We start from the raw sequence: 15,022 nt of genomic DNA, 5'->3' as shown, positions 1-15,022 counted from the left end.
ATGGATTTGTCTATTTTTCATTTTAGTCCTTTATATTTTTGCTTTTGGAGGGTATTGGAAGTGTATACAAATTGAGAATTATATATATTCCTGTTGCAGAGGTCATTTTGTCATTTCAAGATGCCCATGTCAGTGTGTAATAATCTAGTTTACTATCAACTTTTTTCCTAGTATTTGTATAGCTATACCAGCCTTTTATGGCTTAGTATTTGCCTAATTCTTTTCATTCTTTTAGTTTCAACCTTTATATTCTAATATTCAAGATTTGCCACTTGTAGGTCGTTAGAAAATTTAAACTATAAAAATATGTAAAAACCTTAAAAAGCTAGACTAGTTAACTGCAGAATGTGGAATATTTTACATTTAAATATACATCTTACTGTATGTTTTTTATTTCCTTTGTTCTGTAATACATTTTTTAACCTTCCCTGTGTTCTCTGTATTACTCAAGAAACTTTCTTTTATTTTCCCTTTTATTATTAAGCTTTGTAACTTTTTAGTATAAATATTATTTTATTACTTTTAATGGCTTTCCCTAGAGATTGCATTGTCCCTTTGACTTGTTAATGTCCACCATAGACATTTTGCTTGTTTCTAGACAACGCGAAGTTGTTGGGGCCGTTTTAATTCTCTATATCCCTCTCCTTCTTTGTCCTACATGTAAAACCAAACCAGATACAATTATTGATATATAGTCATTATTCAGTTAGATTTACCTACATATTTACCTTTTTATTTTACTTAATGCTCTTTATTCTTTTCCTTCCATATTCTTCTATGAGATAATTTTCCTCAGGCCTGAGGAATCTCTTTAGTATGTCTTTTGGTATGGTTGTCCTGGCTATGAATTCTTACTTTTTGTCTAAAAGGTCCTTATTTTGCCTTGGTTTTTTATGACAAGTATCAAAGTTGTCGGTTACTTCATTTTTTTTTCTTTCAGCAATTTAACCTTGCCCTTCCATTGTCTCCTGGCTTTCACTATTTTTTTTGAAAAGTAATTCTCTAGTCATATAGTAACTTCCTTGCAGGTCATTCTTTCACTGACTATTCTTGAGTAGTTTCCTTTGAACTTATATGGTTTGTGATCCATTGAGATTGTTGAATTTACTACTTAATATCTTTCATCAGGTTAGAAAATTTTTGGCCATTATGTTTTTCAGTGTTACTTCTGCCCTATTCCGTATTCTCTCTCTCTCCTCCTCTTGGGTCTCCAGTCACATGCACACAGATCTATCCCATATGTCTTCTTTTTAAGGGATCATACTATATTACCTACTTCTCCATTCCTGACTCCATTATGGCAAATTTCTTCTCATGTTTCAGTTCATGAATCCTTTCTTCTGCTGTGTCTATTCTGCTGTAAAACACAGGTATCAAGTTTTCAATGTCAGGTATTGTTTTTTTTTTTTTTCTTCTAGAACTTATATTAGGCTCTTGTGTATATGTGTAGATTCCAATTTTGGAGTGATATTTTCTCCTTATCTGTTTTCTGTTGTCTCTTAGGACAGTTGATCTTTTAAAAATTTTTTTTAGGAGTGCCTGGGTGGCTCAGTCATTAAACGTCTGCCTTAGGCTCAGGTCATGATCCCAGGGTCCTGGGACTGAGCCCTGTATCAGGTTCCCTGCTCTGCAGGAAGCCTGTTTTCCCCTCTCCCACCACCCCTGCTTGTGTTCCCTCTCTTGCTGTCTCTGTCTGTCAGATAAATAAATATTTAAAAAAAAAATTTTTTTTTTTTTAGAGGTGGGTAAGAGTGGGAGGCAGAGGGAGAGAGAGAGTCTTAAGCAGGCTCCACGACCAGCATGGAGTCCAAGGTGGGACTCAGTCTCACAACTCTGAGATCATGACCAGAGCCAAAATCAAGAGTTGGATGCTTAACTGACTGAGCTATCCAGGTGCCCCAGGAGAGTTTATCTTAAACAAAGTACTCTGCCTTAGCAGAAATGAGATATACCCCTTTCTTTTCACACATTTTGAATGCTATAAATTGTCTAGATTACTTTAGATTATTTTTCATCTCATCACTTTAGATCTTGTCCATAAAGCCCTTCATGAAAAAGTTTTGCAATTTAATGCATGTTTTGAACCAGCAGTGAAAAATGTGTTCAGTCCCCTTTTGAGCTAATGTGATCTGTGGAGCTACTCATATGTTACTTTTTTCCTAACAAGCACAAAGTCATATTTAAAATTCACCTATTGAATTGACTCTAACATTTGCTTTATTTATAGATTCCTCTTTTTTTGCCTTTATTCTCTATTTTTAATTATTATGATATAACAGCATATATATCTGTCATCCTATATTTTTTATCAGGGTTTGCCTATGCATGAACTTGGACAAATGAAGCCTTTAAACCTGTTAATTCTTAGTACTCCTTAATGTTAGATTGAATTGAAAACTGCCATTCTCAACCATAAGTAATCTCTAATTGCCAACATTCTCTTCTTTGAAATCCTTATTTTTATAATCTTTTTTTATATACCACATTGATTACATATATAGGCCATCATTCCTCTCTGAACTTTTCATGCCAGATAGTCCAGAACATTTACCACAGCCTGAATGATGGACTTTTGTGTTGATTGATGTTCCTGTTGAGCAGAATTTTTAGCAAGTTTTGCCTTGGCAGTCAGACTAACTTCTGAACTTCTTTGTAATTTAAAAACGCTTCTGATTGGATATATTGGATTTATAGTCAATAATGTTTTCCTTTACTCATAATAAGAATATTCATGTATCAGTGAACAGTATAAACCCTTTCCTTTAATCTTTTACACATATATATCAAAATGTCATCTTTCTACTTAATCTCAGGGTATATTTATATTTATATTTGTGGGAAAATACAATGTAAGTCAGGTTTTTTTTCCGCTAAGAACCAGCCCCTTTTCCTATCATTGCTTATATTCTACCTCATCTGTTGACCAGTGAAAGCATCAAAAAATTAATAGCTTCTTAAAACTCTAATAATTCAGTTCATCAGTGATGTATGGCTTTGAAAGAAATGAATTCCTAATTGAAATACAAGGGGAAAGGGACAGTGCCATCTATATGTCACCCTTCCACAAATCAGTATATCTGCTGTTTTCTTTATAAAATTAAGGAGCAATTATTTAAGCTTGATTTACTCTTCAGAGTTGCATTGACAAGAAATTATCCAGGACCATCTTACGCAAACCAAGAAAAGGTTTTGTTTTATTCTTCAGTTATCATACCCCTATTGGGATCATTCCAGTCTCACAATCTCTTATTCATAATTCTAAAATCGTTAAAAGTTCTGAAAAATTAACATTTAAAAAAACTCATTTAGAATTAAAACCTGGACTAAACTGATGTGATGTTATGTATAATGCAGTGTAAATGCTTATTTGTTTTACTGCAGAAATATTCATGTGTCTGAGAATGCAGCTCCACCTCAGACCTTCTTGGAGGTGTGCTGTTACCTTCCTAAAATCCTAAACCTTTGAATTCTGAAACATATATGGCCCCAGGGGTTTTAAAATAAGAAATTGTGCATCTCTAATTTTTTCCAGTTAGTTTTAATAGTTATAATACAAATATGTGCCCAAATGCTTTCTGCTATAGCAGATGATGAACACACTTTAGCATTTGACCCTACAGTGTGTATATATAATTTATTGAATAATAAAGGCCATGTCATTTTATGGAAGGTGGATGGATATAAGCTGTCAGATGTAAGTAATCTCTAGTTTTAGCACTAGAGTGAAATAGCTAATAGTACCTAGAACAAAAAAGTACAACCATAACTAACTTTGTGTCAGGCAGTGTGCATTCAATGATTTAACCTTCCAAACTCCCTTCGGATGGTACAAACAGGTACAAGTATTAGCGCCATTTGTAAGTGAAGTACTGAAGTTTTTTAAAAAGATAAGTAACTTCCTGTGGTCACAGAACGAGGACGGAGCCAGGGCACAAACCTAAGTCTGGTAACATCCTATGCTGTCCACCCCTCTGCTATAGTGTTGTACTATATCTTCTTAAATCAATCACATAAGACATTTAATAAATGTGAAATGAGATTTCATGATCAACTCTTGATTATCTTCATGTTGATTACAGGAAAAAATGCTAATAGCAAATCAACTTCCTTTTGTCATTCAGCATTGATTATCTGGGATCCTCCCTTCTGCTGTCACTTGGCTTGTGCTCAAGAAATACAAATAAATTTTAATATGAGCCTGAGAAAAAGAATATAATTATGGCGGTAAATCTGCTGGAATCATATAATGAATTTAAAACCCAACATAAATGCTTTTGGGATTATCTGTCATTTGGGATTACTTATTCTCTGATCCCTTGTAAGACTGTAGATAATTGAACGTGGGCTATTTTACTGCCACTGAAAGTACTGCTGCTAAGAAGAAAATGAACCATGTGAATGTGAGCTCGCTTATTTATTTAATAATTAATTTGGAATTTCATCACGGGAATCATTTAAAGCCAAAAAAACACAGAGTAACTTTATCTCATGGGAATCAAGGTTCTATTATTTGGATCAAAGAAGTGATTAATGTGCCTGATTTTTTTTTCTTTTTCTTACTCAATAAATAATTGAGTAACATACAGTTAATGTTTTCTTAGAGATATTATAAGGAGAACTAATAAAGAAAAAATAATTCTGCTAATATATGTTCATGAAGTCCATGAAAGCTTTTACTTAACCTTTTTGACTTTCTTCCTTATGAAACGATATAGACTTTAAATTGCACAAAATGAAAGGAAAATGTTTTAAGGGGGGTGATTACAGTGATTTCAGTCTTTCCTGATCTACTGCAGGCAGACATTATAAAATCAGTCATTTGCATGAGTATTGCGTTACAGTTGAGGCCAGGGGTTTTGTTGTCAGAAATGGCTAAAAATGGGGCACCTGGGTGGCTCAGTTGGTTAAGCGACTGCCTTCGGCTCAGGTCATGATCCTGGAGTCCCGGGATCGAGTCCCACATCGGGCTCCCTGCTCAGCAGGGAGTCTGCTTCTCCCTCTGACCCTCCCCCCTCTCATGTACTCTCTCTCTCTCATTCTCGCTCTCTCAAATAAATAAATAAATCTTAAAAAAAAAAGAAAAGAAATGGCTAAAAATGGTCTTGACACTGCCACTTACCACCTGTAGAGCCATTGGTACATTTCTCAACCCTCCTCATTTTTTGTTTCCCTTCTGTAAAATTGATTAACAATAATTTCCTATATTGGGATGTTGTGAGGATTAAATGGATATTCCATAATGCATGTACACATGTCTGTGTTAGATATACATGACTTTAGGCCTTTATATCTGGTGAAGGTGATTCAGGTCTGAGGCTTAGATTTAGCTGGCAGGAGCCATCCTTTGGCTGAGACCCAGAAGTCTTAGTGGAAAGGCAGATGCTTAATGGAGTTGGGACCATCAGTTGCACTTGTGACTTCAGTTCTGTGACCCAACCCCAGTCCCCCTTTGATTTTACAAATACAGATATAGCTGTATTCTTCCTTTCACTGAAGTGCAAGTGTGAAAACTAAACAATATTAAATAATTACAAAAAGAAGGCATATGAACTCACACATATACACACATCTAATATATAGATTATAAACTCAAATTAATTTTTGTGTATATGCTCACTATGCACACACACTCCCATAATTTTTAAGTGTACTACACAGGAATATGTACATGCTAACGAGCATTCATACCAATACATAAACCACGCCCACAGAGATGCACATACTAGTGTTTGGACTGTACAGATACATTTACATGATTAACACATATGGGGGATTTGAGGAGTAAAAAAACAAAAAGAAAAGAAAAGGAATCCAAAGAAAACAAGGAGAAAAACAGGATGGTAGAAGGAAAATAAAATGTTGGAAAGAAAGGATAGTTTAGTGTAGGGATTCTCAACCTCGGCACTCCTGATCTTTTGTCGTTGTTGTAATCTGTCCTGTCACCCTTGCCCTTGATTGTGATCATCAAAAATGTCTTCAGACATTCATTGCTCAGTGTCTGTCCCCTGCGGGCCACAGTTATCCTGGCTGAGAACTGCTCCTTTAGTGTTAGAACGAATGTCAGATATGTAGATGAAACTAGAGAACATGGAACGGAGGTAGGCAAAAGTTCTAGCCTTCTGAGATTAACATACAGGAACTGAGCACAGTAAGCAAATAGGGGAAGAGAAGAAAGGGAAGAATAAAATGTATGGAAAATGTGCCATAGAGTTTGGAGGGAAGAAGGAGCAAGTCAAGGTTGTTGGTGCAGGACGTCACCACAGAAGGGCTTAGAGTAGCATTTTTTATTAATTACTGCAGGATGGAAAATTAACCGGATCAGACATACACATTTATCATTGTATCTAATTATAAAATTTGTAATCTCCCTTTCACGTATTATTTCCTGATAGAAAAAAATACATACAAAATCATAACTAGCTTTGTGGAATTTGATAGACATTCAAGCTAAATTTTAGGAAAAAAAAACCCTAAATTTTAGAACCGGAGAGAACATTGTATTTTAACTGTTACGGTTATACACTTAGTGATTCTATCTGTGCATTTTCTAGTTGTCAAAAACAAAAGCCCCAAAATTTTGTAATGTACTTCAAATTAACAAAAACAGAAAGGGAGACTCAGACATTATTAGGTTTTAGGCCCACTGGAAGAGTGTATCTTTAATCCCTTCTTTTTAAAAATTACTTTGCAGTGTCTTGAAACTAGTCCCTTAAAGTTCTGTAGTGAGAGGAATTAATAAAATGGCAATTAATAAATTCTTTTTAAATGAAGGAATGAGCCAATAGAAACGTTCAACTCTAATATTTGTATGTATGATATAATTAAGTTAATGTATTTACTGTTAAGTTTTAGACGGGGTGATTTCATAGATTTATTCAATTTTAGAGTTAATAAGGACTTTAGAGAGCAACTGGAGCTTTACTAATGAGCTTTAATTAAGAGCTTACTGTGGACCAGTGATGTGATAGATTCAGGACTGCAAAAGAACTAGAAGAAATGGTGTCTTCCTGGGCACACCGGCTCATTGGAGAAGGACACGTGGAGCTCAGAGTGCTTGGAAGACAGAGGGTGGGATCTGGTTCAGGACAGGTGAAATCTGGTAGGGCTGGAGGAAAGAAGAGGCTCGGGAAGTGGGCAAAAGCATAATCAGAGTCATTTCCATTAGAAATTAAAGGAAGAGAGATGATAGGAGGACTGGGTCACCTAGAAAAGAACCTAAGCTAGAACTCAGGCAAGTGTGCTTTTTATAAAACCCCACTGCCTGTCGCTTACTGTTGTTCTATTTACAAAAGTTACACTTTATTACACTGCTTTTATCAGGAGATGTGCATCACTGGTCAAAAATAAAATAATGTTTGTTTCTTTTTAATTTCTGAGTATTTGGCTTTAAAGAAAAGGAACAGAAGAAATTCAGTAGGTGGTGAGCTGATTGATTTATCCACTTACATTTCTAATTGTGCTCCATAACAAATCTGTAGAGGATTTCGGTTTTTCCATTTTATTCCATCATGTTTTCTCATTTCTTTCAAACTTACATAACATACAGCATGGCCAGGGCACAAAATATGGGTTGCTATTCTTAAGAATGATTTTTCTAGTTGCCGTTATTCTAAGGCTTACTGTGAAAACAAGCAGGAACTAAATAAGAAATAAACATCGTGGTGTGGGTCACTGATACCCGCCTCATGCCATTAAGTTTGTTATGTGCCAAGGATATAGGGAAAGTGAGCAAATGCTTACTACACAGGTATTCAAGCAGTGCTCATTTTTATACTATCTTCAGTTCGATATTGCCACAGACTGATTTCATGTGAACTGCATTAAAAAATTTCTCAAATAAAGACACGAGCTCTCTCTCTCCTTTCCTGTTCCAAGGCTGATTAGGGTGGCATTGGGGAGGAAACTTAGCCTTAGGAATTACTTTTGGGTTTAGATCATAGATCCATATAATATCCTGGCCTCAGATGATTCTTTCAACTTCTGTGAGACTGTATTTCTTCATTTATAGAACTGAAGGAGAAAATTCTGCCAGATAATATTATACTAAATATTACATAAATGTTTATTTTTTCTGCACTTTGAATAATTGAGTTTAATTTGTGGTTATAAGGTCTCTATAATACTTATTTGAAGGTGTGCTTGGTTTGGATATACACTCTGAAGAAGTTGATTTAAAGAGCACAGTTTTGTTTCCTCAGATTCACTTTTAATGACCTCCACTTTTTAAAACACAATGTAGAAATATTCCCTCTGCATATACATTTCATGATTTCTGAATGCAGTTCACTAAACTGTGATGAAACTTTCATTAAACCTCTGGGGTTGGGGTCGGGGGGAGTGGCTTCTTTCAGGGCAAGCATTAAAATCCTTTTGTGGCATCCTCCCATTTCTCAGGGCGCGGTGCTGATCATATACTAATGTTCACTAAATACATATTGATTGAGTGAAAGCTTTTCATAAAAAAACCTAAAAAGCTTAGTAGTTCCCACACATTGGTATATAATTATTTTCTGTAATTTCTCAAGTATGAAAATGTTTTCCCGGTAAAGTGTAATGCAGCAGCTTGGGATTTCCAGAGGAATCCATAGTTTCAACCCACTGGGTTACCGCAGTTACCTATCTTTAGTTACTGATTGTATTTAGCTTTTGTCTTTAGTTTCATTGCAGTTACATAGGTAGAGACATGGTTATGTAGGTAGAGACATTAATTTCTGTAAAATAGCTGTGCTGCACATCTTTTTAAAACTGATGGGAGTGATGCCCTTGGCAGATGGAGATTTCAGTAGAATTTGTTATTTTCTTCTAACGACATCATGGCTCACTAGAATCTAGGAAAGGCCAGATTAAAACTTAGAAATGTCTCTGTTCCTTTTTTCAAAATTTTTTCCTGAAAATATATTTCGTACATTCCTCATATGTATATCTTCCTGAAATATAACACAGTTCTTTTTATTTTTAAAAGTAGCACAGGTTCACTGTAGAAAATAAGGAAAACTTAGATTAAAAGGGGGGGAAGGAAATCTAGATCACCTACAAATTTACCAAATGGAGAACCATTATTCACGTTTCTGCGGTTGTCTTCTAGCCTTTTTTCTTCTTTTCATATATAAATAAAAATGGTGGAGGAGACAAAATTAAGCTTACTCTTCATATGCAGTTTTGTATCCTAACTTTTTTTAGCTTAACATTATATAGTTTTCTCCATGTCACTGAATATTGTTTGTCAAACCTGGCTTCTCATTGGAGTCACATGTGATCCCTTTTAAACTACTGGTATCAGCGCCATATCCCGGACCTACCGCATCTCTTACCTTTGAAATGTTGCATGGATGATTTAATTTATAGCCGGGGCTAAAGCCATTGTTCCAAACTTTATTCCGTTGTTATGCCCACTTTGTGGTTTCTAATGTTTACTCCTATAAACAAGACAAAAATGAGTATTTGTGTATACCTCTTTGCCAAAATCCCCAGTTGCTGTCTTTGTCTAAATACAAGTCCCTGCATTAAGTTACCCCTGTTTCCCCGGGAGGAAACTTTTGTAACCAGCTTGAATATATAAACTCATAAATAGTTGAACTTTAGCAGTTATGATATTTTAATGTATTAAATTAGTTATAAAACAAACTCCACTTTATATGAATATTAGTGTATACATTTTAAAATACTGAACTTTTCCTGACTCCCCAATTTTATATTATTTCAGTATCTTCACATGCAAGTTCAACATCAATGCCCGTGTGTCCTCACTAGAGCCAGTTTTTAAGTCATCATTTTCTCGAACACCTCATCTCGATTACTTGAGGTAGAGCACTGTTTGCATCAGGGGCGATGCTGCCTCTGGGGTTTTTCTCCAAAGCCATCTGAAGTACTTATTTGGCTGAACTTGAGATGGTTGGTATCTTTCAAAAGCTTCTCTACCGTACCAGCACTTGAAAGTGGGAGGTCATTCCACATCCACATTCCACAGGAATCATGACTAAATGTGCTAAATTTCCTTCACCACCATCCCCCCAAGGCATATTCTCTCTGGTGATTTCTGAAAGCCAACACTGGTATTGATTGAAGATTTCAATTCCAAACATTATTCTGTTTTTTAAAATACAGTAATTAGGGGTGAACTTTGAATAGATCCTGAATATAAGGTCACTCCCTCTCAGCTTGGGGGTGTGTGTGTGTGTGTGTGTGTGTGTGTGTGTGTGTGTGTGTGTTTGTATACACATATGCATATATATGGGGGTGAGGGAAGAGGAGAGGGAGATGGCAATGCCCTAGATTCTTAAAAATGTTACTGTTTGTTTTAAGGTATTTTGAGACTCTTGAGGCATAGTTGAACAGCATTCCTGAAAATGTATACTCAATTACCCTGCTAGCCTGCAGCATAATAAAGTGTCCATTTTACTACATCCTTGACAGCATTACTATTAATGTTTTTTTTTTTTAAATCCTTATATCTTATAAATAAGTGTCCCAGCCAATATTGAGCTGAGATGTCCCCTGTCATTCTAATTATCAGGGGTCTTGGGTGGTCGGCAGGGTCCCTTTCAGGCACATGGATTGTCCTTTCTGCTTTCCTGTTCCTACCTTTGTCGTCTCTGGGGCTCCAGCCTGCCCCTTCTCCCCTTTTCCTCATATACATTTCCTGGTAGGTATAATCAACCGGGCTTGATGGACACGCCATTCTCCACATACACGTGTTAATTATGTACACCTGTGTGTGCCCGTGGCGATTGCAGTTAAAAAGGGGGACCACTTACAAAACCCGTGCACACTTTCATCCTTTCAGATCCTTAGACCTGCGTGCATCGATACCTCGTTTAATAAGAAGCCAAAAGACGAGGCTAAACGTGTTGGTTTGTACAAGAGCTTTGTAGTGAGCTGGGATGGAATTAAATCATGAATAAGTTCTGGGGCATTTAAACTCTATTACTTGTCCACTTGTGCCATTTTCCCATTGCAGCTGCCTCTGATACCAGGGATAGGTGGGAAAAAGTCTATTTCCATTGTCTGTGCCATTAGTCTTGTTTTGACCTGGTTGGTGATTTCTATTTTAAGGCATTTTCTCTAAGAAGGGAAGCCTATAGAAGCTATTCTTGACTACTTGCTTGCTGTAAAGATCCAGAAAGTAAGACCCACATTTTGTAAATATACCTCCTTTTCCATAAAAAGATGGCATTATTGCTTTATATGTTGGTAATGTGTCAGGGTTTCCAGATGTATCATTTGGCTGTCTCATCCTCTTTGGGTCAAGTTGTCTTGTCTCCGAAATTTGGTGTATTTCACCACTGTGAGGTATCATTATAAGAATAACTGTGGTGAACATTTTGTGAAATCAAAAGCAAGGTCCAGCTGGTAGCAGAGAAGATTAATCTGTTTGAGAATGGGAAACATTAGTGCATATTTTAAAATCTGTAATGAGCACAGGGACATTTGCCTCAGTACCCGGCATGAGTCTTTGGTCGAGGGTGAAGATTCAAATTAACGTTTTTTCCCCCTAAGAGTCTATAACACATGTTTTCCTTTAATGTATTGTGAATGTGCGACTTTAATATTGTAAATCAGCCACTGAATAATAATAATTTAAAACCAAAAGAACAAAAAAAAATTATAATCATGAGGTAGAAAACATAAGCCTGAAACAGTTACCTCTTTTTTCTGTTAATTCACTAATGCTGGGGCACCTGGGTGGCTTAGTAGGTTGAGCAACTGCCTTCAGCTCGGGTCATGATCCCAGGATCCTGGGATCGAGCCCCATATGGGGCTCCTTGCTCAGCGGGAAGCCTGCTTCTCCCTCTCCCTCTGCCTGCTATCCTACCTGCTTGTGCTCTCTCTCTCTGTCAAATAAATAAATCTTTAAAAAAAATAAATTCACTAATGCTGTGATAATAGTTTTGGCTTATTAATTTTTGTGAAGAATGAGAAACAAAATAATAGACAAAATTGGGTCTCATCAACAGCATTAATACTGAATTCAGTTTCCTACAACTAATGAGCGGGATTTATTTTTTTTAGTACAAATTTAGATTTACTCTTTGGCAGATTGTACCCAAACATTCCATATTCCCACCTCAGTCCCACCCCTGCACAGTTTCCCCCAGTATTGAAGGCTTGCATTAGTGCAGCACACTGGTGACACTTAATGACTTAATTAGCCTGTATCGATACAGTTAGTATTATCATTGCATTGAGGTTGTTCACTCTGTCCAGTTCTGTGGGTTTTGACAAATGCAGAGTGACACGTATCCATCCACCACTGCAGTAACATACAGACGAGTTTCACTGCCCTCAACATCCGCTGTGCTTCGCTTATTTGTCCCTCCCTTCCCCCAAGCCTCTGGCAACCACTGATCTTTTTACTGTCTCTATAGTTTTGTCTTTTCCAAAATGACATATAGTTGGAATCATATGATTTATTTTTAAGACCTCTTTGCATGCTTTGTAAGGATTCAGTGTAACAGCAGTTGTAAAAATAAATAAATAAATAAGGGAAAAAACTGACTTCCTAGACTTCATTTTGACATTTGTTTTAGGGACACTGCTTCTTTTATATCATTTGGCCAGGGAAATAGGATTTCAGTGGCTTAATATCTTCAGCACAATATTTGCGTCTAGCAAATGTGATGAGTATTCACTGATTATATATGTGGTAAAACAAAATATTTATTTGCTAAATATCTGTATGTTTACATGTAACATATAACACGTGTGTTCATGTCCAGACATTTCTGTTAATCTTTTCATTGCTTCATTTCATTGTCTGCTGTTAAAAAAAAAAATGCATTAACTGGATCCCCTCTATCCTTCACCACCGTAGAGGAGGAGAGAAGCCACCCCACCTCCTTCTACCCGAACTTCACAGTACACACGTGTCAAACCAGAGTTTCAGTTTTGCGGTCTGCTATTAACATAGATTCTCATTGCTTCGGATAAATATTATGAAAGTCCTGGGAAATAAATAGATCATAGAAAAGCATGACAACTAGGAAATAAGGACAATTTGGGATAAATTTAAATGTGTATTGAACCCTTTTTTAAAAGGCTACCATTTTCTGGGTGATGCGTATGAAGGAGGACACTTGTTATGATGAGCACTGGGTGTTACGTGTAAGTGACGAATCACTAAATTCTACTCCTGAAACCGGTATTACGCTATATGTTAACTGATGAGAACTTAAGTAAAATTTCAAAAAAAATAAAAAAGGCTATCCTTTTCAATTCAGTTGTGAAAGCACAAAAACGGAAATGTAAAAGCACATAGTCCATTATGTTATGCATATGTTCTGAATTTTCTTAAGGAATCAATTATTTCTTTCTAACATTTGAGATATTGAGATCACGCAGTTGATATTCCTTCACATATCTTCACCTGCATGCAGTGGATAGCTTATTTAATACTTTCCAAGCCAAGGTCCACATTGTCATGGTAGAATATTTCCAGTTGTTTCCTTTTATTCTCTTATCTGTAGTTTTAGAGGGATGACAGTTTATCTCTCCTTTTCTTTAGTATACTTGGCTTCAATTTTTTTTTTTGGTTGGGTTTTATAAATACACACTTTGGGGCACCGGGGTGGCTCAGTGTGTTAAGCTTCAGACTCTTGATTTCAGCTCAGGTCCTGCTCTCATGGTCCTGGGATCAAGCCCTGCCTTAGACTCTGCCCTCCTCAGTGGGGAGTCAGCTTGAGTTTCTCTCTCCTCTCCTTCTGCCCCTTCCCCCATCCCTTCACCCCTGCGCACATGCATGTAATATGTGTGCACGTGCTCTCTCTCTCTCTCAAATAAGTCTTCAAAAAAAAAAAAAAAAAAAGACACCCTTTCATAGCATTTGTGTTTAAGAGTTTGCCCTTGAACATGTGGAGTAAAATGGGAAGATCACTGGGCTGAAAGCAAGACAAATGATGACAAAAGGGCGTATGTAAGATGAATCTTGAAAAATAGGCTTTCCTTTTTAGGGTGCCTAGGTGGCTCAGTTGGTTAAGCATCTGCCTTCGGCTTAGGTCATGATCCCAGGGTCCTGGGATTGAGCCCCACATCCGGCTCACTGCTCAGCGGAGAGCCTGCTTCTCCCTCTCCATCTGCTCACCCTGCTTGTGTGTGTGCATGTGTGCTCTCTCTCTCTCTGTCAAATAAATAAATAAAATATTAAAAAAAGAAAAATAGGCTTTCCTTTTTAGTAAAATAAAACAGTAGAGAAGAAAGTGCAGTGCATGCTCTGTTTACAAGTGGTTGTTTGGTGACTTTTACACTCAGAGCAAAAATGGCCAGAGGTATAGCTTGCTTGCATTCAGAATTGGTGCTCATAACTCTAAAATTTCATTTATTTATGAGGGAAACCAAGGCACAAAAACTAAGGCATGTATGTACTGTGTGCTTTGTATAAAAAAAAGGAATTTAGCTCATTAATTAAATGTACTTGCATCTAAAATAATGCTGTATAACTTAAAAACTTCAATGATCAAGGATATAGAATCATAGATATGGTTTATTTCCTTTTTTTACATGAAGCGCACAGTTCATTTCCTTAATCACGTCCCCCCCCAAAAAAATACATGTTCAATTAATCACCACATCAGACAGTGAAACTTATATAAACTAATTTTCCTTTGAGACTCAAGAAACAAATAATGCTCTGCTGTTTCATCCCCTGGTAAGACTGGAAAGAATGGTCAACATCCCAAAATAATTAATATAACTATATATTGTCATAATGGATACAAGCTGACTATGGATTGATGTGGGTTATTTATATTGTGGTATTAAGAAATCAAATCAATTGTTTTTATAGATCATCTATTATGGGTCAATCTAGTTAAGCAAAAAAAAAAAAAAATAGTGTCAAATGACCGTCTTCTAAATTTTAAGAGATGTGTTTGTTTAAAATCATGTGGGCTCTGAAAATCTTGTAATATTTGGACTTGTTTAGCTACTTTTATAGTGTATATATATCTGTTTGGTTGATTAACAAACACTTCACCTATACAATATAGTGGCTGTATTTATGCAGCCCTGCATCAGAATATCTTATGTG

The 15,022-nt window shown here is 36.2% G+C and overlaps 1 protein-coding gene across 5 annotated transcripts in view; it reads left to right on the top strand.

The window, feature by feature from the left end:
* The window catches only part of KLF12 (KLF transcription factor 12), a 398,169-nt gene that overhangs the window by 244,813 nt on the left and 138,334 nt on the right, over positions 1-15,022 (top strand). The window lies entirely within an intron of this gene.

This window comes from Eumetopias jubatus, unplaced genomic scaffold, assembly GCF_037043125.1.
Source record: "Eumetopias jubatus isolate StellerSeaLion01/CBP00866 unplaced genomic scaffold, mEumJub1_p1.0 scaffold_3, whole genome shotgun sequence".
Lineage (NCBI taxonomy): Eukaryota > Metazoa > Chordata > Mammalia > Carnivora > Otariidae > Eumetopias > Eumetopias jubatus.
The sequence above is the reverse complement of the archived record's forward strand: the minus strand, read 5'-3'. Positions and strand labels throughout refer to the sequence as shown.